A 25,439-nucleotide genomic window follows, 5' to 3' on the forward strand; every position below is an offset into this window, starting at 1 on the left:
CAATGCAGTATTTTCTCAGACAAATTAAAAATTTTCAACCAATTAGGTTTTCCCCCTCTTCTTTATCTCTAGAATTATACCCAGGTTTTGGACCAGCTCAAGCAGTACCACACTGGGGAGATATCATACTGTAATTGTCTGTTTACATTTATTCCTGTTGGTCTTTAATGAGATGTCCCATAGGCCAGCTAGTCTTCTTTCTTTTCTTTTTTTAAATTTTATTATGTTATGTTAATCACCATACATTACATCATTAGTTTTTGATGTAGTGGTCCATGATTCATTGTTTGCGTATAACACCCAGTGCTCCATGCAGTACGTGCCCTCTTTAATACCCATCACCAGGCTAACCCATCCCCCCACCCCTCTCCCCTCTAGAACCCTCACTTTGTTTCTCAGAGTCCATAGTCTCTCATGGTTCATCTCCCCCTCCGATTTCCCCCCCCTTCATTTTTCCCTTCCTACTATCTTCTTCTTTTTTTTTAACATATAATGTATTATTTGGGAGGGTATGTGCTATGGTGAGCGCTGTGAATTGTGTAAGACTGATGAATCACAGACCTGTACCTCTGAAACAAGTAATAGTCTTCTTTCATTAAGCCATCTCTATATCTTCTACACCCTCCTCTTTCCAATAGCAAGGACTTTTGCTTCTCCATTTGACTCTCAGCTATATCCATACCTTATTTGAGGGATATGGAAAACAACTGACCACTCTCCTAAAACTCTGTGGAGCCACCTGAAACACTTCTACCTAGGTAACTTCTGTGCCATACTGAGTTCACATCTTAGGGACCATGCAGGACACAGGGCTTCTCCACAAGGCTCACCCACTCCGCCGTACTCTCCGAAACACAAGACATAGGTACCTTCTGCATACTGCACCTCCCTGCCCCAAACAGAGGTGAGGTTCTAGAGCTGTACCCACTTATAGCTCAGTTCTTAGGGGAGTCTTAGGTTGTCTTAGGGGAGTGATACCTTCTCAACACAAGTTTCTAAAATAAAGTCCACATCCTCTCCAATACTCCCCCGTTTTGGACACCCCTTACCAATGTCCAGGGATAAACTCCTATTATATTTCCAAACTCTCAGTTATAGAACCGACTAGATGACTTCCAGTCTTAGCCTTTTAGAAATACAATATTCTGACCCTTACAGGTCAAAAGCCCTGACGTTCAAGAATATGTCTCTGTTATGAGTCTCAAGAGCCTATTTTGGAACTCAGAAGCCAAGATATTGACATTTTGTCCTCTATATTCAATATAATTTCTCTCCTGAGACATTGCTTGTTAATGAATTAATAGGGGAAAGGTAACAGCAAAAGGAGAAATTGTATTGCATAGAGAAGAATTTCATTTAACATAATGGAATTACTTTCTTTTCTTTTCTTTTCTTTTCTTTTTTCTTTCTTTCTTTCCACATGACTAATTATCTATCTTTCTAGAGAGATAGAGATTTATTTTTTGCTCTTGCGAATTCAAACATGTCCATTGCTCTTATTTTCCCAGAATTCCATAGTTTTTCCATATTGGTTGAAGCTGTACTTCAACAAATGCATAGAACATTTCCTCTGTCTACACCATCTGGAATTATTCCACTTTCCCTGCCATTAAGTTCACTGGGTACCTTGTTTCTTCCCCAAAATCATAAAGCTTCAGATGAAGCATGGCCATTTTTCAAAGATAGTAAGTTATTATTTTGTAACAAATCAGAACATCAGAATAGGTTCTTCTTTTCTTTTTTCTTTTACTTTTTGGGGTGAAAGGGTGGTATCATACCTGTCGCTCACAGTGGCAAACCTACTCAAGTTTAATGTAACATCTGCGGTAGACTTGTGCATCAAAAACTTCTTAGGCATTTATCAGGAGCTTGCAGTAAAAGTTCTTCAGTGTCCTTCATAACTTTCTTTCATTCTTATTGCTAATCCTTTAATTTGTCCAGGTCTCTGTAATCATCATGTAGATGAGGAGTCTGCAAACTTGTTCTGTAAAGGACAAGATAGTAAAAATTTAAGCTTTGCATAATCTGATCTCTGTCACAACTACTCAACCCTCCTGTGGTAGGCCAAGTCAACAGATAAAATTCATAAATGAATGAGTGTGGCAATGTTCTACATAAACTTTACTTACAAAAATAAGCAGGAGTCAGACCCCTGTTTTAGTCTACCTGGCCCCCATCGAAAAATGTCCTCTTTTCATTTCATTTTGCCTTTTCTATCTATTCATCTTTGGAGGGCACAGTCTTACCTGCTGACATGACACAACTTAAGTCTACACTTATTTCTAAGCCTGACATTTAAGACTCTCTGCCGTCCCACCATTAGAAAGGGAAAGACACTGGCACTGAACAGAAAAAGACAGTGTTGGGAAAACTCATTTAACCCTAGGTTCTAGCTTGGTGAGGACAGTCTAAGGAGAGTTTTTAACAGATACAGAAACTTTCAGGCATAAACCAGATCACTATCAGTGCCTGCTCACCTTTCTAGTAACATTGGACACCAGAGGGGCAGATCCAGATGGTTGTCAAACACTAGGTGGCCAGGAGGAATCATTTGCAGTTTTTTCTCTGTATTAGAAGACCTCAGCCAAGAGTCCAAGGGGACAGGAACAGGCTATCACACAGTCCATGAGCCAGTCACTCAGCAGGTTTATCATCAATTCACGATCAAGCCAATGCTTTGTTTCTAGGCATCTGCACACCATCCAAATGGCTAGAGTTTGTCACAGAGCAAGGGACTGGATACATAATCAGCCAATGAGCTACTCTGACTAAAGAGTTGGGGGCAAAGAGAAACCAAGTCCTGTCCTAGAGCAGACACTGTAAAGATCTATTCAGAAAGATGAAATTTGTTGCAGTACCATAAAGGGAGGGCTGCCCGGTACTGGGTAAGACCTTCCTAGGGACTACCCCAGATAGATAAGTCACTTCAGAGGAGCTGCCCCCAGCAATGAATGTTCAAACTCACCTTTTTGATGGTGGTCAGAGAAACAAGTGATGAGAAACTGAAAGATTCTGACTAATATTCACCCAAGCCCAGGGAAGACATGTAAATCCTGACTTGTGTATCTTCAATGAGAAATCGAACAGCCACACTGAGCAGACCACTTGCTTTAGCAAGTGTTCAGCTGCAGTCTGGCTTTAAGACAAATCAAATAATGTTCAAAGACCACTTTATTAAGTCATCTTGAGAAATCACTGTCATAGACATCAAATATTTATCATCTGTATGAGCAATTAATGTTTGCCTGTAGAAAGAACTAAATGGAAAATCAAATCATAATTAGATGGTAACTAGGTAAGCATAGAATCAGTACAGGGGTGATTTGATGTATAAATTGTTTAATTGCATTAGGCTAAGATAACATAAAACACATTCACGTCCCCATAAAAATACTTTTATTGTGAATGAATCCAGAACATGCTGTGTTCATTGCCTACAGTTCCTTGCATCCCTCTTCATAAGAGGAATGCCTTTCTTGAGCAGGAAGCATTTGAGTTTCAAAGGGTAAATAGGAGTGTACATTTCCTTGACTATCATGGGATTAGCATTGCGAAAATGTATCTTCTGCAACTCTCCTTTTTCCATATTTCTATGACTGGTCAATTCTTATTTTGATAGATGCAGTCTTTATTTTTTAAAATGTTGATAGACAACCAAGTTACAATCAAATCTTGTTAACATGGGAACCAGTCTTTACCTTTCTCACAACGTTGCTTATTTCTGTTCTGCCTTATTACCTAACATTTTAAGTCTCAAGGGATATTCTCTTTTATTTAATTTCCAAGATAATAAAAGCCCTCACATGCTGTCAAAGGGAATGCCATGAAATGAAAAGTACAGAGACCCACAAAGGCATACCCTAAAAACATTGGAGGCCTTTTCTAGTTGGCAGAAATAGACACTTAGGGGCCCAGCTGTTGGAGGCTAGATCAGTAGATCTTGTCAAAGTAATTTAATTCTAAGACTCACTACACCAAGGTCTACTTCCTTCCTCAATTAGTATTGGCTTAGGAACAAATGTGAGACTAAACCAGTACAGGCTATCAGTGGGGGTCGGGTAGAAGAGAGTATGGAGGGGGTATGTCAGAAGATTCTGCTTCTGGGCAGCTGGTGAAAGGAGGGATAGCATGGCACCAAATCCCAGTCCTGAAGCATAATGGGAGCTCCGAGTGGGAAGAAAATGAGTAAATATCGGCCAGGGTAAGGATAAGGGGAAATTAAATAATACTCTAGGGAGCTGAGAGCCAGGAACACAGTTTGGAATATTAGCTACACAAAAGGGAAAACAGAAAGAGGAGAATAAAAGAATGTAGCAATAAGGTATCTATGAACAGACTAATTAGTATTCTGAGGTCTTCAGTCATAGGTTGCTTAACCGTGAGCAAGTCACTAATGCTCACCAGCTCATTTAAAAAATAGAGACAATAAAACTAACTCACAAGATTATTATAAAATAGTGCATATAAAGTGCTTATTATAATATCTGATACATGGAATACACTGATAAAATCTACTTTCCTCTTCTCTAGTATAGGAGATTCTTAATCTGGAATCCCTGGCCTCAAGGATAATCATGGCTGGGTGTCAGAAAGTGTATGAACCCCTTCAAATTGTTTTCAAAATTGTGTGTGTATGCACACACACTTTTCTAGTAGGGCTTTTATCTGATTTTCAAGAATGCCTGTGACTAGAGTAAAAGTTGAGAAGCACACAGTGGTAAGAGATGATTTCCTCATCTCACTAGTGGGGAAAAATGTGATCCTCATATAGGAACAAGCCAGTTTCCCAGTGATTCAGCCTGGGGAGGACTATATCTCAGGGGACACTCCTTTAATTCTGACAGCTGGCCGAGGCAACTGTACTTGGGAATGAAGAGTAATCACAGAGCAAAGAATTCTTCGGTTGACTCAATCCCCCACTTAGATCTGGTCATGCATTGAAACTTTTCTCTCCTTTCTGCTTTTCCTTCCACTACTACTTAAACAGTCCTCATGATTTGAGCCTGCCCTTCTTTTCCAGGATGACAAATGCTATTAGACTTACTCTGACTCTTCCTGGTCAGAAAACAAGAAGATGGGCATTGTAACAGAAATGAAGCAATTCCAGACAACATTCTCCTCCTCCTCCTCTTTTTCAGATGATCCCTTTGGCCAATATTTATCAACTAGGACATATTTAGCACCAGAATGTTGATAGAGGATTATGCTAATAAAATGGATGCTTTCGTTTATGATGAAAACAGTAATGACAAAGAAAATTCTGTATAATGGCAGTTCAACTTAGGGATCTACTTGACAAGGTAGAAGTAACATTTAGAAATATTGAAAAGGAGATTTTGCATTTATACATAATAAAGAGCAAGTCTGGAATAACCCATCTACCATTTTTTGAAATGATAAAATCAATACTTATTCTGTATACACGGTGAAGATACACTGTGAAGACTGTAAATTGAGACATAAAATATGTTTTTTGTAAATTAAAAAAATAAGTCAATATAAGTTCTTTCTTTGTCAAAGTTAATCTTTCTAAATAAGTAGGAAAACATAGAATTAATAAATATGCAAAAGATCATAACTCTAGTCCCTTTAACATATTCATGAGCCAATTAAGAAAATATGGCTGCATTCCATTATTGGTGGTGGAAGGTTTGGTTCAAAGAATAATTGGTCTTCTAGTGCATGAGATTATATGTTGAATTCTTTCCCATATATAATCTGCAGATAATTAATGTCTATTTTATATCCTTTTTAAAAAATAATTTTGGTAACTACCTATAAAACAACAACAAAATATGTCTAAGGACAAATGTTTTTTTTTAATAGGCGATTCTCAATACATGAGTATTTATTTAGTATTGTATTTACAGAGCCATCAATTCCCTTCTAAAGGGGCTGCCCTATTGTGGATTCAGGCATTTGCATTTACATTGCTTTACTTGTCAATCAGTTCTACGCACTGAGCTTTAATGAAACAATCTCAGAAACATGGACCAGAGGAAGGAAAATGGTAGAACTTTCAGTGCATCTGTTTTAATGACTCAAAATCACGCTTGTTTTAGCTGAAATGTTTTGCAAGTAGCCTATACCACTGTTAGCTCAAATTTTCACCTTCAAAACTTATAATCAGACTTGATGTAAAAATTATCAGTTTATAGATCAGTTAATTAAAAAGAGCCTGGTTAAATGTGTAGCTTATAGGAATAGAAGGTGGATATGATGAAAACTAATAGCAAAAGGTCAAAGTTAGAGAAAGGTAGAATTTGACATAATACTAAGAAAAAAAACCAAAACAGTCTATACATTCCACATGGAGAGGGACTGCGTTTGTCCGGTTCAATATGATAGCTCCATTTCTTAGGACTATGTGTGTCATACAGTAGACAATTAAAAATTTGTTAAGTGAGTGAACTTGTGAATGATACAAGTTGATACAAAATGATCCACCTGAAGATGGGTCAGACTACTTTATTACTGGAATACTCCAGTAGAGACAGAATAACATGTTAGGGATGTTGTATAGGGGGTTCAAGTTTCACTTAAGCACTTAGGCTTAAGCGACCTTACTTATGATTCTACTCAATTATGAACTTCTATGTCTTAACACAAGGGAAACATAATGAATAATAGTATTCCTTCTCCCTCATTAAAAAAAGCAAGAATGATGTGTTTGTCTAACAGAAAGTAGATTTTCAAGTTCCTTTTTGCCTTTGCTATAAAAGAGCCAGAATAAACTGGGAACACTTCCTAGATCAACTAACAAATAAGATGTTCATTAAACATATTTTTAGACCAAATTTCATCACAAAATTTACTTTGATTGAGAATTTAAATTAGTAAGAACCACATTGAGAGTAATTTTTTCAACTTTCAGGTAAATTGGAGTACTTAGCACAATCTAATTAAGAGATGTCTAAGCTAGTTGTTATGGGTCACTCGTCACTACTAATCAGAGACTCGAATATATTTACAGAATTTTTCTACTTCTGTCTCATATTGGGTTTCTTTCCTTTTCTTAAGAATAAAAATCTGTTTATTTGTTTGCAAAGCAAAGTTTTTCGCCTCTTTCTAATGAAATTGTTCTCTTAAGATGGTCAAATAATTTGTGATAAGTTGTCAGTTTCAGTGATTGGCTTAAAGGAAGACCATAAATATTTAGCTTGACATCACAAAACATCTGCTCTTTGATTGCAATCTGCTACTTTTATGGTTTTGTTTCAAGAACCCTGACTTTTATTTACATGTACTAGATTACATCCTATAAAACTTGAAGTGACTGGTTAGCATTAAGACTTGCAAATAATAACAAGATATATGCAGACACATGTTAATAAATTGGCCTTTATATTCTTCTCTCATGGCACAATAGTTCATAGTCCCTCAGTAATTCCATAGAAGAGAAGCATGGACCCAGAGGCCTGGAGTCCATTTCAGACCTGACTAATTTCACACATACATAAGAGGAGTTAATTGTAATAGAGTTCACTGCTTTTTAGCAGGATATATGTGAGAGGGTCAGGGCAGTTGGGGAACACCTATCTCATGAATACTGAGTTACTCAATTCAAAAAAGAAATACCACTTTTGAACTGATTTGATTCCTCTTTATATAAGGATTCTCTTGTTTTTCATTTTTGTCTCTTTACTATAAAGCTTATAGTTCCTTCACTACAAACTGAGTCCAAAGTTTGACTTCCAAAGTGCTCTTTTCAAATCTCTCAATTACTTGAAAATCCCTGAGTTTTCTAAAAATCCCCCACATACTAAATTTATTTTAAAAGAATTGTTTATACATGCTTTGCCCATTAATCACAGATTGAGAAATACAAGAAAATATAAAATATTTGCAGCTAAAAAGAGGCTCCAAGAACTTTAAGACCGAGAGTACTGAATAATATATCTGGATAAGTTGATCAAATAATGAAAAGAGAAGCATGGCCACCATTTTTTTTTTTTTTTAATGAATCAGTGAAATTAGCTGTTCTGTTTAGAAAATATTTTTTTAAATCTTATTTTTGATTTAGCCTGTTTGATGATGTTTCTAATTTGCAAGCATAAGAAAACAAAACCATGATGTTTGAAAGCCTTTTCTTGAGGGTTAAGCTAACAACAGGAAGTGATAAGTAGTATCAGCCTCAAAGATTCATTCTACTAACACCAACACTTCACAGTTAGCCATCAAAGGCTGTTAGAAACTCATAAATGAGGCTCAAAGCAAGGCAGATTTTGCCAATTTGTACTCAATTATAAATAATTTCCAAAGTTCTCCAAGTTTCCATTAATTTTTTAAAAAATTTCTTTGAGTACCTAAAAAGTAGGTTTGCATACAAGATATATCTAGAAAACATTTAAATAATGCAGGCCTACTTCTCTAATTAAGGCTTTAAAAGCACTGTTCATGATTAGGCTTTAACTCTCTGGAAGGATTTCCCCCAAATGGTTTGACTCAGAATATAAATTACTTGTACCTTAACTAGAAAGTGACTCTCCTAGGAATTATTGAAATGCTCAAAACTTCCTTTATAATATATAGTTTAAATGAGAATTTTGAGTAGATACCTAAGAAGTTAACCACTTTGATTCATATTTAACATCATAAACCTCAGGCAGAATAGATGGGTTCTACAGAGAATCTATTTAGCAAAATATTTGTTGGCTCCAAAATGTTAAACAGAATAAAGAATAACCCATTCAGTTATATCACCTAACCCTGTTTAGCCAAGTATAATTCTGGTACATTGCATTTTATACTTATTTAGAATCTAATAATTGCAAAATATTGAAGGAATTACACTGGGAATAGTGCTGTTAATTAAAACAGTTTACATTATCTGCTTTGAAAATGAATTCCTGGAAGCTTTTCCAACAATCTTAGGTCATGTTTAACCTCTGTTCAACTCTCCTCCATCAGTTTCAAGATGAGTTAGCATATATCCTAATTGGATGTCTTATTTCAGGAACTCTGGATGAACAATTCCTGTTTAATCATGACAAAGGCCCCGAGGGAAAAGTAGAACTTCTATTTACTGTTCTCTATGTAATCAAATGAGACCTCTGATATTTGTTTATTTTTTAAATTATCTCCCAAAAAATGCAATTTATATATAACATCCTACTGATGTATTTTAACTAATAGTTCTTTTTTTTTAATTAACATATAATGTATTATTTGTTTCAGGGGCACAGGTCTGTGATTCATCAGTCTTACACAATTCACAGTACTCACTTAACTAGTAGTTCTTAAATGCTGAAAATATACCCACACTATTAGGTATTCTGAGCTATCATATTTTCACTCTGTTGATATAAATTTAAGTAAAAACAAAAAAAAATTATGGTTATATTCCCATACTTGATTCTGTACTTTTTTAGTGCACTGGTAACCAGTCCAAAATGTATTAAGTTTATTTTTTTGCCCATTCAATACTGTGTTATTAAGACCCATGTTTTCCATCAATTAAATCATTCACCAAAATATTCTTGCAAGTACTCTAGGCTTGGAAGACTAAAGATAGAGAACACATATAATACTCATACTCAACTCTGGGTGGACACACATTTATGAAATTTCACACTTCAAAAATCAAGGTTTGATATTGATTTATATTAAAAGAAAATGAATAAAATTGGAAATAATACCAAAAATAGTTAATAGTGGAAGTTTCAAAATGGAGCATATTGAGAAGGGCATGAAAAATAGCATCTACTATAGTGATTTTCAAAATAGTAAGCACATGAGAAACATTCTTTGTGAAACATTGCTTGGGCATTCTATAAAATAAGTCAAAACATAGGTATTACATAAACATTTCTTTAAGGAGGGCATATTATTAAGATGTTTCAGGGGAAAAAAGTATTACAAATTTCACTACGAATTGGCTTGTGAAAAAACAGTGCTAAGATGTTTTTAATCCAAAATCATTATCTTCTAAATATACCAACAAGGCTTTAAAACTTCTAGGTCAGATTCATCTTGACCAATGGCCTATTTTCAAGAATCTTCCCACGGGTCCACCAAAACCAGTTCTTAATATTGATTCCCATTTAAATTTGAAAAAGCCAACTCCAAGCAATTGCCAGGAACACCCTCCTAAAAATCTACACTTAGAATGAGCAGTAACTTTCTCTGCAATCGATGCAGATAGGTAACCGTTCCTTCTGACCTCCAGAAAACATTAAGCAAAGAGATTCAACCAAGGGCTGATCTTAAAAATCTCCAATTGTATGATCAGGGTTTTGTTTTTGTTTTTGTTTTTAACCATATTTAAAGTGAGCTCTACCTCTTCATGTCTCGTAAGTAGAGACACTGTGCTGGCTGTGATGCACTGGGACGAAGGCAGCTAGCCTCATCAAGTGACGAGGTAGATGAAATAGCCACAGGACAAAATCATGCATCTGCTTTTTGTATGTATCTTCAGTGCCAGTTGAACTTGATCCTGGAAAACACTGATTAGAGACTCCGCCTGTGTTCCCGGCATCTACAGTAGGGATTCTTTACCATCCACTCCGTCCCTGGAGAGCCTTTCATATATCTTTTCCCCCTCTTTACGTCGGAGGAAACCATGCACTAATTACACTGCCAGGAACAGGATCCCGAAAGGCCTTGAGATGTTTTACTTCCATTTTTGTCCCATCACTTTACAGTCTTCCTGTTCCTTCCCCTCTGCCTGTGAGATCTGTGCCCAGCATCTCAGCTCCACTTCCTTCAGAAAACCTTTTCCCCTCTAACTTCCTGAGGACTTTTCCCCTTGTGTTCATTCAACAGATTTGGATTCCCTCCCTTGTTTCTCTTCCCTGCATTCAAACATCTGTAAATACCAAGCACTCACTCCACTCAAGGGTTTGTTGTTGTTGTTATTGTTGTTTTGTTTTGTTTGCTTAGGGAGCTGTGTTTTGTTTTGTTTTGTTTTTTTGTACGTCAGAAACCAAATCTTGCTTTAGTAATATGTGTATAGGGCATTGGAAGGAAAAAGGACCACACTATACTGTGGCAATGTACACAAAAGCATGCGCCTCATCGAAGCTCCACTGTCCTGAGCTGTCTTGCAGGCAGATCTTTGGAACTTGGCTTCACTGGAACCTCAGAATAGGCCTCATGAAACCCAGATCTCCCCAGTTAACCTTCTCTCAACCAGAGCTGACCATGCCATTCACACCACTGGAGGGTGGAGAAGGCCACTGGATTGGTTGAATGGGAAGATTTTCTTTGTTACTCATATGGTCTGTCTCTGAAGAACTCAGTATTTGTGAGCCCTGATGTCTTCCAAGTGGTTGTCTGAGCAGTCAAGGAGGAAGTGGCCTACTAGAAACTGAGCTCTGCTCACCCTCCAGTGAGTTTTGTCTCTGAAATCAGAAGCCTCTCCCCAGCACAGCCAAATTCACAGGCAGAATCACACTTCAGGTCCACACTGCCTCATGTAACACAGAGATGGATGTATGAATGGACGGATAGACAGACCATACACCAGCACGCGCACGCACACACACACACGCGTGCGCACACACACACACACACCATCTCTGACACAGATGTCAGAAAGGGAGGTAGTGTCCCAGCTGGCCTGTTGTCCATGACAATCACTAGAATGCCATTGTCTTCATGATGCTCCTCACACAGCAATGAATCTACCAGTATCATTCTTGAAGCCAGTGCTCTTCAAGTCTGCCAGTGCCTGGAAGGAGATGCCAAGGTCCCAAGTGGCCTTGAGGAAAATGAGCTAGATGAGGGGACTGACATGAGCCTTGTCCAGGAGCTTCAGAATGCTAAATTCAGCAACAAGCAGGATGAGGTCACAGTTGGGCTGCAGAATGGCAGGAGAAATACACAGGTTCTAGATGTTCTTCTCATCCCTGTTGTCATCCCAATCATATTTCCCCAACATGACTTTGAGGTCTGCTATCTTGATCACAATGACCTTCCCCAGGTCAGTCACAATGGAGGAAGCCACCAGCACATGCAGGTATGCGCAAGGGTGCCCCTGCAGACTAGCAACCATGCACTCTTGTGCAGGCTGCCACTGTGTACCTCTCTGGTCCTCCCATAGAGAAACAGCTGCCATGGCCAGTGCACTCCCTGGGTCTTTGGAGCAAGAACATTCTCAATTTTCCCACAGCCTATGGAGAAAGCAACAGCTCTGTAAGATAAGCTCAGACCTTCCCATCCAAAGGAGAATGTATCAGTCGTTCAACCAGAAGAGCACAGATCTAAAAAGGTGGTCTCCATGACTGTGATGACCACTAAGCCATCTAACCTGTTTTTCTTTATTACTCAACCACTTTGACATAGCTGGCAATAAAGTTCAGGGTTAAAATTGGAGGCTTTGCGCTCAAATGAAACCTGAGTTCCAATCTTAGGCGCTTACTATCAATAGGATGTAGGGCAAATTGCCAGATCTCTAAGAGCCTCGGTTTTCTTGCCAATAAAATGGATATAGGAATAACAGTTGTATCAGAGTGTTCTTGAGGAAATTGAATGAGATGATGTATGTAAACAGTTAGGTTCAAAATATCATTATAAACATGACTTCAATGAACTAAGCCATACTGTTCTTTGACAAAGAGGACAGAGAAGGTAGCTTAGTATGTGCAAGACCCCATTCAAGGGTTTTTAAAGGTTTATTCTTACTTTAAAGAGAAAAAAGGAGAACAAATATTATCTGCAGTTTGATTTGAAATATATAACATGTATAGAGCATAGAAAAAACCTGAAAGAAAATATTAGAAATGTCAATAGTCATTCTGGTGGCTTTTTTCCTACTTTCCTGTATCTTTTACATTTTCTATTAGTGGGTATGTCCTATTTTCATAATGGAATATTACCATCATTTTGAAATATAAAGAATTTCTTTTAAAAGTTTCATGTCCTAGGATGCCTAGGTGGCTCAGTCGGTTAAGTGTCTGACTCCTGATTTCAGCTCAGGTCATGATCTCGGGGTCCTGGGATCAAGCCCTGCTTAGAGGGGGAGTCTGCTTGTCCGCCTCCCTCTGCTCCTCCCCATGCTCTTGCTCTCTCTCTCAAATAAATAAATAAAATCTAAAAAAATAATAATAAATAATAAAAGTTCTATATCCTTATTTTCTTTTTGATACAAGAGTAATATTTTTAAATAGAAAAACTAAAACCAAGCAGATGATCACAAAATATGACAAGATTATATGATACATGATTTATGTCAGTATTTCAATTAAAATACAAATTGGGATCTATCATATAAACAAAGAAAAAAGTTTACAATAGACTTTTAAAAAAATCTTAAGTTAAAACAATATAATAAAATTAGTGTACTCCTAAGAAGAAAAAAAAAGGCGACCCTGATTTTAAAAAACATAGATATATAATTATGGTAATGCACACATTTGTTTTTTTATGGAAAATTAACAAAAGATAATATTTCTAATTTCAACTTATGTTCAGAATTACTTTAATAAAATTTTCTCTTTCCCAATTTTCTCTTTCTACTTTTTTTACAAAATAAATATTAATTTGCTTATCCTTATATGCATGTCATTCTATATTTTTTGGAATTCCAGCATAGTTAACATACAGTGTCGTATTAGTTTCAGGTGAACAATATAGTGATTCAACAGTTCTATGCATTACTCAGTGCTCATCATGACAAATGTACTCTTTAATCCCCATCACCTGTTTCATCCATACCCCCACCCACCTCCCTTCTGGTAACCACCAGATTGTTCTCTACAATTAAAAGTCTGATTTTTGGTTTGTCTCTTTTTTTTTTCCTTGTACATTTATTTTGTTTCTTAAATTCCACATGTGAGTGAGATCATATGATATTGGTCTTTCTCTGACTGACTTATTTTACTAGCACGATATTCTAGATCCATCCATGTTGTTGCAAATGGCAAGATTTCATCATTTTTTATGGCTGAGTAATATTCCATTATATTAGAATATGGGTGTGTGTGTGTGTGTATATATATATATATATATATATACACACACATGTATGTATATTTATATACATACATGTGTATATATACATGTATATATATGTACATATTAGTATATGGAAGATGTTGCCATGGCCAATGTCAGAGAAATTACTGCCTATGTTTTCTTTTAGGATTTTTATGGTTCTAGGTCTCACATTTGGGTCTAATCCATTTTAGTTTATTTTTATGTATAGTGAAAGAAAGTGGTCCAGTTGCATTCTTTTGCATGTAGCTGTCTAGTTTTCCCAGTACCATTTGTTGAAGAGACTGTATTTCCCCATTGTATATTCTTGCCTCCTTTGTCAAAGGTTAATTAACCATATAAGTGTGGGCTTATTTCTAGAATCTATGCCGTTCCTTTGATCTATGTGTATTATTGTACAGGTACCATACTGTTTTGATTACTATAGCTTTCTAATATATAGAAGTCTGGGATTGTGATGCTTCCAGCTTTACTCTTTGTTCTCAAGAATCCTTTGGCTATTTGGGGTTTTTTGTGGTTCCATACAAATTTTAGGATGTAGTTTCATTTTTTAAAGATGACATCATAATTAAGCCTTTTTCTTTTTTGTCTTGACTATTTACCGTGACATCTTGGTCTGTTTTAAGTGTTGTTTTTTTAATGCCAATTTTTCTTATGCTAAAAAAATGAATATATTGTTTTATAATACAAAACTTAACAGAAGATAAATTCACTTTGGGAAAAGGAAAAGAGCTGGAGATTGAATTAAACATTAATGGCCAGTGGTTTAATCAATCGTGTCTATGTAATGTAATCTCCACACAAACTCTAAACAAAGAGATTCAGAGAGCTTCTGTGTTGGTGCACACATTGAGGTGCTGGGAGCATAGTTTACCCAGAGAGGACAAAGGAACTCCATGCTCTGCTTCATACCTTGTCCTATGTATCTCTTCCATTTGGCTATTCCTGAGTTGTGTCCTTTATAATTAAGTGGCAATAGTAAGTAAACCATTTCTGAGTTCTATAAGCTGTTCTAGCAAATTATTGAAACTGAGGAGAGGATCAGGAAACCCTAGTTTGTGTCTGGTCAGTGGGAAGTGTGGGAGGTCAGGAGTTTGTAACTGTATCCGAAGTGGGGGCAGGCTTGTGGGACTGAGCCCTTAACTTGTGTGTTAAATCAGTGGACACCCATTTGTTGTCCGAGGAGTCAAAGAATTGATTGCTGATGTGGAAAAAAACCTATGTATTTGGTGTCAGAAGTGTTGTAAGTAGAGAGTGTTTTCCTTTAATTATAAAAATAGCTTTGACTTTACAGACTTCTAAATGGGTCTTAGGGAGCCCCGGTCTTCCATGATCTATACTTTGAGAATCTCTACACCATCACAGTAGCAAAAATGCATTATTCTACCAAATAATACTGGACAATGGGTTACACAGAAATGAATATGAAATTTTTTCTAAGAAGAGATACAGAGTGTTTGGAGAAACTCTCTAACTGAACAGCCCCACCCTTTCTGAATTTAAGACATGGGTAAATAGAACCCTGCACATTTGCAGATTCCATTCTGAACTTAAGTATCTAAAAGAGCATTTTCTTAAAGAGCATTTACTCAGGAATTTCATTTTCTTGAGTAAGACAGCAATGGGAAAGGACAGTGGCAGGGCAGGAAGAATCTAATACATGTGATCATTATTTTGTAATCAATAGAAAAACCATGGTCTCTGCTAACTTTTCGGTCTTGTTTACTACACTACATGCTCCTTGAAAGCAGGGAATTCTTTTTAATTCTTTTTAAATTCCTAGGCCAAATACTAGTGATTAGTATATAGTCAGGATTCAGTAAGTGCTAAATAAATGAACAAACATTAAACTAAGTATACATGTGGCTATTGACCATTGTTTGACTTCAGGATAGGCAAAACAGGAATTGATAGTTGAACTGCAAAACAGAGTTAAGATCTAAAAAGAGGCCACGGGGCACCTGGGTGGCTCAGTCGGTTAAACATCTGACCCTTGATTTCGCCTCAAGTCATGGTCTCAGGGTGGTGAGATCCAACCCAGTGTGGTGCCCTATGTCTGGCTTCGCACTCAACAGGGAGTTTGCTTGAGATCTCTCCCTTTCCCTCTGCCCCTTCCCCACCTTCACTCACACACACCTCTCTCTCTCTAAAATAAATAAATCAATCTTTAAAAATGAATGAATAAATAAATAAATAAAGACCACAAAAAAAAGTGCAAGTTGAAAAATTAAGAGTACTTGGGAATTAACTTTGCCTTTGATTTCTTTTTGCATTCTTCTCAGTGCATCCAATACAGCTTTTCTCTTTTACCCAAAGCTGTCTGCTTGGAGCAGTTTTGCTAATGGAGTTAGAAAAATTTTAGGACAGTACACACAGATGTCATTCAAGGACTGGGCTCCCCTAGAAGTTCAAACCCGCAATCCCCCAGGAAAGCAAATTGCTGGTTGCAAAGGGAAAAGGTGGAACCATCTAGTAATAGGAGGATTGGAAGTCTGCACCCTTGGTTTATGTCTGCTTCTGCCATCTGAAGTCTATATGAACTTGGTAATCATTCTCTCGGTTCAGTTGCCTCAAAATTAGAGTGGAATTAATGGTTTGAGTTCCACTTTCCTTAGAAACTTATGGAGAGCAATTGTATAGATAAAAAATTAACTGATAAAGCCCTAAGTAAACTGAAAGCATTTTTGTCTTTTACTTTACCTAGTTTTCAGTGGGGAAAGTTTAGTGTACTTCTAAAGGCACTCAACAGGTGATAGAAGATGAAAGTGACACAGACTACATCTTCCTTCCCACCTGGCCCAGGCAGAATAAAACTGCAACACACACAAGGCACAGGACATTTTTGGTGGTTTAACTCTGTATCTTCTCTCTCTTATAGTGCCCTGCCATCCAGTAATGGTATACCTGAAATGATGATAAAGAACTCAGGTAAACCCTTGCACATGATGGGGGGATTAGTACAGGAGGAGACAGAGAAGGTAGTTTCTCACTGCACATCTCATTCTATCCCTGACACACACCCAGGACTTTCCACAAAAGCCAAAGTGTTGGTGGTTGATGGCTACTCTTTTTCTATGGGCAAAGGTAGGAATAGGGAAAAGGGGGAGAAAAGAAGTGTCTTTGTCCTCTATATTTTATTCCATTTCATTTCTGAAACTGTTGATACGACTTTACTGTAGAGAGTTACAATTTTTTTATGTAGGCTCCACACCCAATGTGGGGCTTAAACTCATGACTCTGAGGTCAAGAGTCCTATGTTCTACTGACTGAGCCAGCCAGAGGCCCCTATTCCATTTCATTTCAAGCAACAGATAAAAAATAAACATGGGAAACGTATGCCTTGGACAGAAGACACTTACTTCATACAAATACTACCCAGGCATCAAAATATTTAACATGGTTTGTAAACACCAAGAGAGTGGAATATGCAAATGCTTTTCTAAGCTAGTTATGAATAGACTTATACTATTGAATTGTCAATCACTAAATAAAAACTAATAAATTTAGAATATCCACCTTGGAAAGAATAATAGAAAGAATATTGATTTAGAGCACACTAATATTTTTTGAAACAATAAAAATATCTAGCTATTCTAAAATCAGCTGTAACACAATTAAATGCAAAGGCATTCCAGGCATTCCATTTCATTTCCTAATATCTGACATTTATTCAAATGAAAAGTAACATAATCTCTTGAATTGGTACTCTTTCAGGAAACAAAAGAAGGGTTAGAAATGTTATTCACTCTTAGAAATGAAATATTTAACCCATTCATCCACATGATCGTTATCTTAAATCTAACACAATAAAATAATGAAGATAAACACACTGTCTAATAATAGTTGAAAATTATGGTCTAAACTTTTCTTAACCATTAAAACTTTTGTGGAGGTGACATAACCTTAATGATGAAACTGATGAAATCTTTTATTTCATTTTTTTTTTAAAGATTTTATTTATTTATTTGACACAGAGAAAGAGACAGCGAGAGAGGGAACACAAGCAGGGGGAGTGGGGAGGGAGAAGCAGGCTTCCCGCAGAGCACAGAGCCCGACGTGGGGCTCAATCCCAGGACCCTGGGACCATGACCTGAGCCGAAGGCAGATGTACAACGACTGAGCCACCCAGGCGCCCCCTTTTATTTCATTTTTATATGAAAGAGAAGAGAAAGTGATGAAAACTGGAAATCTGCACCCGTTTCCCCAAATTCCATTTTCTTGTAGAGATCTGTGTTTGGGCACTGCTAGATGTCTGTGCAAGAAGAGTGACAGCTCAACAGAAATTCAAAAGAAAAACAAAGCTTCAATTTATTGGGCATCTGGGTGACTCAGTCGGTTCAGTGTCTGCCTTTGGCTCAGGTCATGATCCCAGGGTCCTGGGATCCAGCCCCACATCAGGCTCCCTGCTCAGCAGGAAATCTGCTCCTCTCTCTGTCCCCCTCCTGCCCGCCCGACTCATGTGTGCATGTGCACATGTGCCCACTCTCTCTCTCTCTCACAAAAATACTCTTTTTAAAAAAGCTTCAATTTATTAGAGGTTATAGAGCATTGTGATCTACAAATACTCTGCTAATATTTAATATAGTAGCTTTAACCATCATATTCCTTGAATCCCTTTGACAATACTAGGCATTGAAAACAAAAGTCAATCACTCTTTGATTACCAATAGAAAACCACAGATTGAATTATTTCTAGGTTTAACAATTATACTTTCTATCTCCTTGCTAAAGCTCACAGTACCTACAGTAAAATACGGGTGATCATATCTGAACAGGGGCTTTAATGAGTGCTATGAAGTGAGCAAAAATTGACTGTATGTACAAGTGGCCTAAATAGAGTAACTACAAACGTTGTCATTGGAAGCCAAGAACTTCTGCTCCATTAGATTAGGATCACAGGAGAGCATTACTCTCACACTCACAAGCTACAAAATTATAACCTCTTATTCTTTTTATTTTTCTTAAAAGATTCTTAAATCTTTTTCTTTTAAGATTTATTTATTTATTTATTTATTTATTTATTTATTTTAGAGAAAGAGAGAGCATGCACTCGAGGGGGGCGGGGCGGCACGGGCAAAGGGAGAGGGAGAGAGAATCCCAAGCAGACTCCATGAGGAGCACAGATCCTGATGGAGGTCCCCATCCCATTACCCCAACATCAGACCTGGGCCAAAACCAAAAGTTGGAAGCTTAACGGACTGTGCCGCCCAGGCGCCCCTCTTATTCTTTTTAACTCATCACAGAACTGAGTACACAAACTTAATGAACAAAATTCCAGAATATAACAAACTACCTTTTCATATGGGAGAAAAAACCTGAGGCTTTTGTCATCCCTAAAAAATAGCAGAATGATAAAGTAAGCAGACAAACCCATAATAAGAATTTAAAGGCAAAGTATGGGTAAGCATGACAGGTAAAAACTCGATGGAGGTACTGACACAATACTGGACAGCACCCACCCGAAAACTCTTTCCCAGAGGTCCTCCACGTACTCAGGGGTTGAATACCACCAGCTGGGACCAAGCAGGGGAACAAGACCAGAATGATGGCAGACTTCTTGTCAGAGAAGGTGTAAGCCGGGAGACAGCAGCACAGCGTAGAGTTCTGGGAGGAAATGGCTGGCAACCTAGATTTCTATATCTAGCAAAAATATCTGTCAAAAAATGAAGGCAAAGTAGAGACTTTTTTAGAAAAACTAAAGCTGAGAAAATGTGTTACCAGCAGACCTTCACTAAAGGAAATGTTAAAGGTAGTTCTTCAAGCTGAAAGAAAATGCTACCAGATGGAAACTTGGACCCATATAAAGTAAAGATGAGTACTAGAAATGGTAAATATGTGAATAAATATCAAAGACTTTTTTATGTATTAACCTCTTTAAAAGATAACTAAGGAGTGAATAGAAAATTCACTAAAAAAATTTGAAAATGATGCTCAAACATGGAAAATATTCAATCTAACTCAAATCAGAGAAATTGAAATACAAACAGTATTAAGATATCATTTCTCATCTATCAGACTGGTAAAAGTTAGAATGCAAGACAACACATTCTGTTGGAGAGGCTGGGGGAACACTCATATATTGCTTGTGGTAAACAAAATTGTTATATCCCTTCTAGAGAGAAATTTGGCAGTATTTAACAAAACCACGTATGCACTTACCTTTTGACTCAGCAACTCCACTGCTAGGAATGTACAAGTGTTTTCTCCCATTCCATAGGTTGCCTTTTCATTTTGTTGATCATTTCTTTTGATGTGCAGTTTTTTAGTTCGATGTAGTCCTCTTATTTGTATTTGTTGCTTGTGCTTTAAGTGTCATATACAAAAATCATTGCCAAGACCAATGTCAAGCAGCTTTTCCCCAGTATTATAGTCCTTCCAGGAGTTTTATGGTTTCAGGTCTTACATTTGCATATTTAATCCATTTCAAGTTAATTTCTGTGGGTGGTATAAGACAAGGGTCTAGTTTCACTCTCTTGCATGTGATTATCCAATTATCTCAGCACCATTTATTGAAGATAATGTCATCTTTATTGAGTGTTCTTGAGTCCCTTGCCAAATGTTAGTTGAAGTTATATGGATGAATTTATTTCTGGGCTCTCAATTTTGTTCCAGTCATCTGTGTCTGTTTTTTGGCCAGTACCATACTGTTTTGATTACTATAATTTTGTGATATAGTTCAAAATCAGGACGTGTGATGCCTCCAGCTTTGTTCTTCTTTCTCAGGAAGGCTATTTAGGGTCTTTTGTAGTTCTGCACAAATTTTAGTATTATATTTTCTATTTCAGTGAAAAATGCCAGTGAAATCTTTCTTTATTCCTTCATAGGAATTGCACTGAATCCATAGATTTCTTTGGATGCATAGCCTTTTAAAAAATATTTGTTTTTCCAATTCATGAACACAAGATACAGTTCCATTTGTTTGTGTCTTCTTCAATTTCTTTTATCAATGTTTTATAGTTTTCAGTATAAAGATATTTCACCTCCTTGGTTAAATTTATTACTATTGGGGCACCTGGGTGGCTCAGTTGGTTAAGCAACTGCCTTTGGCTCAGGTCATGATCCTGGAGTCCTGGGATCGAGTCCTGCATCGGGCTCCCTGCTTGGCAGGGAGTCTGCTTCTCCCTCTGACCCTCCCCCCTTTAATATGCTCTCTCTCTCTCTCTCAAATAAATAAATAAATAAAATCTTTAAAAAAAATTTATTACTATTTTATTATTGTTGATGCTATTGCAAATGGATTGTTTTCTTTATTTCATTTTCATATTATAATTTATTGTTAGTGTATAGAAACACTGCTGACTTTGTAGCCTGCAACTTCGTTGAATCCATTGATTAAATCTATGTTTCCTGATGGAATCTTTAGGATTTTCTATAAATAAAATCATGTTCTGTAAACACTGACAATTTTACTTCTTCCTTTTTGATTTGGATGGCTTTTATTTATTTTTCTTGTCTCATTGTTCTGGCTAGGGTTTCCATTACTATGTTGAGTAGGGGTGATGAGAGTAGGCACCCTGGTTTTATTCCTGGTGTTAGGGGAAAAGCTTTCAATCTTTCACCAATGAGTATGGTGTTAGCTCTGGACTTATCCTATATGGCCTTTATTATGTTGAGTTATGTTCCTTCCTTACCCAATGTGTTGAGAGTTTTTATCATGAATGGATGTTGAATTTTGTCAAATGCTTTTTCTGCATCTATTCAGATGATCATATGATTTTTTATCTTTCATTCTATTAACCTGATATTTCGCATTTATTCATTTTTGTATGCTGAGCCATCCTTGCATCTCAGGGATGAATCCTACTTGATCATGGTACATGATCATTTTAATGTTCTGCAGAATTCAGTTCGCTAGTATTTTCTTGAGAATTTTTGCATCTATATTCATCAGGGATAGTGGCCTGTAGTTTTCTTTTCTTGTGGGGTCCTTATCTGGCTTTGGTATCAGAGTAATGCTGCCTTTGTTAATGAGTTTGAGAGTATTCCCTCCTCTCTGGTTTTCTGGAACTGTTTGAGAAGGATTGACATTAATTCTCCTTTAAATGTTTGGTAAAATTTATCAATTTTACCATCTGGCCCTGGGCTTTTTGCTGTTGTTGGGAGGTTTTGTGTTTTTTTTGTGTGTGTTTTTTTGTTTTTTTTTAAAGATTTTATTTATTTAGTTGAAAGAGAGCGAGAGCAGGAACACAAGCAGGGGGCGTGGGAGAGGGAGAAACAGGCTTCCTGCCAGGCAGGGAGCCCAATGTGGGACTTGATCCCAGGACCCTGGGATCATGACGTGAGCCGAAGGCAGACGCTTAATGACTGAGCCACCCAGGTGCCCATTGTTTTAAGAGAGAGAGAAAGAGCACACAAGTGGGGGGGGGGAGCAAAGGGAGAGAGGGAGAGAGAATCTTAAGCAGGTTCCACACCCAGCATGGGCTAATCTCACAACCCTATGAGATCCTGACCTGCCCTGAAATCAAGAGTCAGACGTTTGTGACTGAGCCACCCAGGCGCCCCCAGGGAGGTTTTTGATTACTGATTAAATCTCTTTAGTTTTAGTAGAAGTCTCTTCAGATTTTTATTTCTTCATGATTCAGTCTTGGTAGGTTGTATGTTTCTAGGAATATATCCATTTTTCTAGCTTGTTCAATTTGTTGGTGAATAGTTGTTCATAGTAGTCTCTTATGTTTGTTTGTTTTTGTATTTCTGTGGTATCAGTTATACTGTCTCTTCTTTCTTTTACTATTTTATTTATGTGGGTCCTCAGTTTTTATCTTGTTTAGTTAAAGGTTTGTCAATTTTGTTTATCTTTTTAAAGAACAAACTTTTAGTTTTATTGATCTCTTTGATGGTTTTCCTGTTCTCTATTTTACTTATTTCCACTCTGATCATTATTATTTCTTTCCTTCAGCTAAATTTGGGCTTAGTTTGCTCTTCTTTTTCTAGTTCCTCAAGGTGTAAAGTTAGTTTATTTGAGATCTTTTCTTTTTTCTTGAGATATACATTTAATGCCGTAAATTCCCTCTTAGAACTGCTTTTGCTGCATCCCATAAGATTTGGTATGACAAATTTTCATTTGTCTTGAGATTTTTTTTTTCCTTTGAATTTCTTCTTTGACCCATTTGTTGGATTCTGGTCAAGCAGGGCTGGAGGCTATATTCAGCCGTAGCTGGGACTTCAAATTTGCTTTCCAGCCTAGGCAGGTCTATAGAACAGGCTTCATTGCTGGTATGGCTTGTAGCTGGGGACCCAAATCAGGCAAAACTAATCACCAACCTCCCTGGCCAGACTTGGCCACCAGCTTGGCCCTGTTAATGGACAGAGCCACTAGCTGGGCTCTCTGCTCAGACATCACTGCAACTTGGGCTGTAAGGTGAGCCACATAGCCTCCCACTTGCTCTGGTTAGGCTTCATGATCAGGCAGGCATGAGGACTATATTCAGCAGTAGCAGGGATGTGAATCCACTTCTCTTCCCAGGCAAGGTGACAGAACAGGCTCCAAGGCCAGCATGGCTCATTGGTTGGAGACTTAAATCAGGCAGATCTGCCCACCAAGTTTCCTGGTTGGACAAGGCCACTGGCTTGGATCTGTAAGTGGACCAAGCTCTTGGCTGGGCTCTCTGCTCAGATGCTATTACAAATAGTGCTATAGGATGAGCTATGTATTGTCTTAGGTGCTCTGGTTAGGCTTCCTGGTCAGATAGGACTGGGTGGTATGTTCAGCAGCAGATGTGACTTCAAACTTGTTTTGCTGCCCTGGAAGAGCAGTAGAACAGGCTCCAAGGCCACTAAAGCTCATTGGCTGGGGGGCCAAAAACAGGCAGATCTGCCCACTCAGCTCCCTGGAAAGACAGGGACACCAGCTTGGCTCTGCAGATGGAGAAAGCCACTGGCTGGGCTCTCTGCTTGAGTGCTGCAATAAGCAGGGCTACAGGATGGGTTATGTAACATTCCAAGTTTTCTGGTTAGGCTTCCTGGTTAGGTGGAACTGAGGGCTATCTTCAGCAGTATGCAGGGTTATGAATTTGTTTCCCTGCCCAGGTGGGGCTGTAAAACAGGCCTGTATGTTTGGTTCACTGGCTATGGACCTAAATCAAGCAAAACTACACACCAAGCTCCCTGGCCAAACAGAGCCAGTAGCTCAGTTCTATAGACACACAGAGCAACTGGCTGGGCTCTCTGCTTGGGTGCTTCCTGTGAGGCAAGACCTGAGTTAACTTCTTAGCATCCTGCTACACTGAAGGAGCTAGATGTCAGCCTTGGCTTCTCTTTTTCTCACTGGAGAAGCTGGAGGCCCCAGGAGGCCCTCTGGGTATAGCACCATGCCGTGCCAACCTGGGGGAGGGGCAATTTGGGAACAGTAGAGCCATTCCTCCTACCCTTCTAATGTGGTCCTTCTCAGTGTCTGTTGTCCAGTAGACCGCTTCCTCATCCCCAGGTTCTAGGATTTTCACAGTGGTGTCTTGTGTACGGATAGTTGCTAATCGATCTTCTTGTAAGGGAAACTGAAGTCAGGAATAACCTATGTCACCATCTTGATGATGTCACTCCATTTTGACTTAGCTAAATGCATATTGTATTTGCTTTCTTCTGATCTAGTGATTCAAAACATATATGTTTCATTTTAATTAACCTAGTGGTAACCTTCAAGTTTTTTCAAAACATTTTTTTCAAATTCCTCTAATTATCAGCTTCACTAATGAATGAATCTTTCCAATATTCCCATATGTAAGAGAAGACTGTATCTAGGTTATATAACCCAGATATTAATTTTTCTTTTAGGCCCATAGTGCTTTTTATATCAGTTCCTAGTAAAACTTATTTGACATATTGATACTCACTGGTAAACAGGCATGAATACAAAAACAAATATTAAATGCTGATTTGATATAAGGGAAACGTGGAAGAAATGAAAACTTGTTTAAAATAAAACGTGCTTAAGAGACACTCAGTATTGGAATTTTGTTGTTGTTGTTCCCTGTAATTTAACTAAGGATATAGGAAGAGAGCACACTACTTTTATTCTAACCTAAATTGAGGGCACCAGTAGAGTGACTGCAGTTCAATATTCAAATAGCTGAATTTTCCTAGGGAAAAAAAGGCTCAAGTTGACTTAACAAATTCCACTTATTGAAGGCACATTCTAAGCTTCATTTTCAGCTCAGACTCCAGAAACTGACTTAGTTAATTGGGACAATTAAGAATCACCGAGGGTATAATTGCCCCTTTCATTTTGCTTTGGGAGGAAAGAGAGTGATTTATCTCAGAAAACAAGAGCCTAGGGGCCTGCAAAGAAAGAGAATGAGAACATTTTGGTTAAAGAGGAAGATCAGGAAAGCTCTTTCGTAATCAACTCAAGAGATGATAAGCCTTTGGCTTCTCTCCAGGACAATGGAAATTTTGGAATGTCTGGAATCGGTGGTTCTAAAAATCCTACAACCCATGGTCTATTTTGGCAAAGCAAAAGAGGCTGTCAGCTGTCTACATCAATTGGTCAGTGCTTAAAATACACACATACA

General features: G+C 37.7%; 1 long non-coding RNA gene across 1 annotated transcript in view; it reads right to left on the bottom strand.

Moving 5' to 3' along the window:
- Nucleotides 1-1,726: 1,726 nt before the first annotated feature.
- Nucleotides 1,727-25,439, bottom strand: part of LOC144381567 (uncharacterized) — a 74,653-nt gene continuing 50,940 nt past the window's right edge. Inside the window, exon 3 of the long non-coding RNA XR_013446928.1 lies at nucleotides 1,727-1,984. This is a non-coding gene — a long non-coding RNA (uncharacterized LOC144381567). The remainder of the gene's footprint in view (nucleotides 1,985-25,439) is intronic.

Source organism: Halichoerus grypus, chromosome 4 (genome assembly GCF_964656455.1).
Source record: "Halichoerus grypus chromosome 4, mHalGry1.hap1.1, whole genome shotgun sequence".
Classification (NCBI taxonomy): Eukaryota; Metazoa; Chordata; class Mammalia; order Carnivora; family Phocidae; genus Halichoerus; species Halichoerus grypus.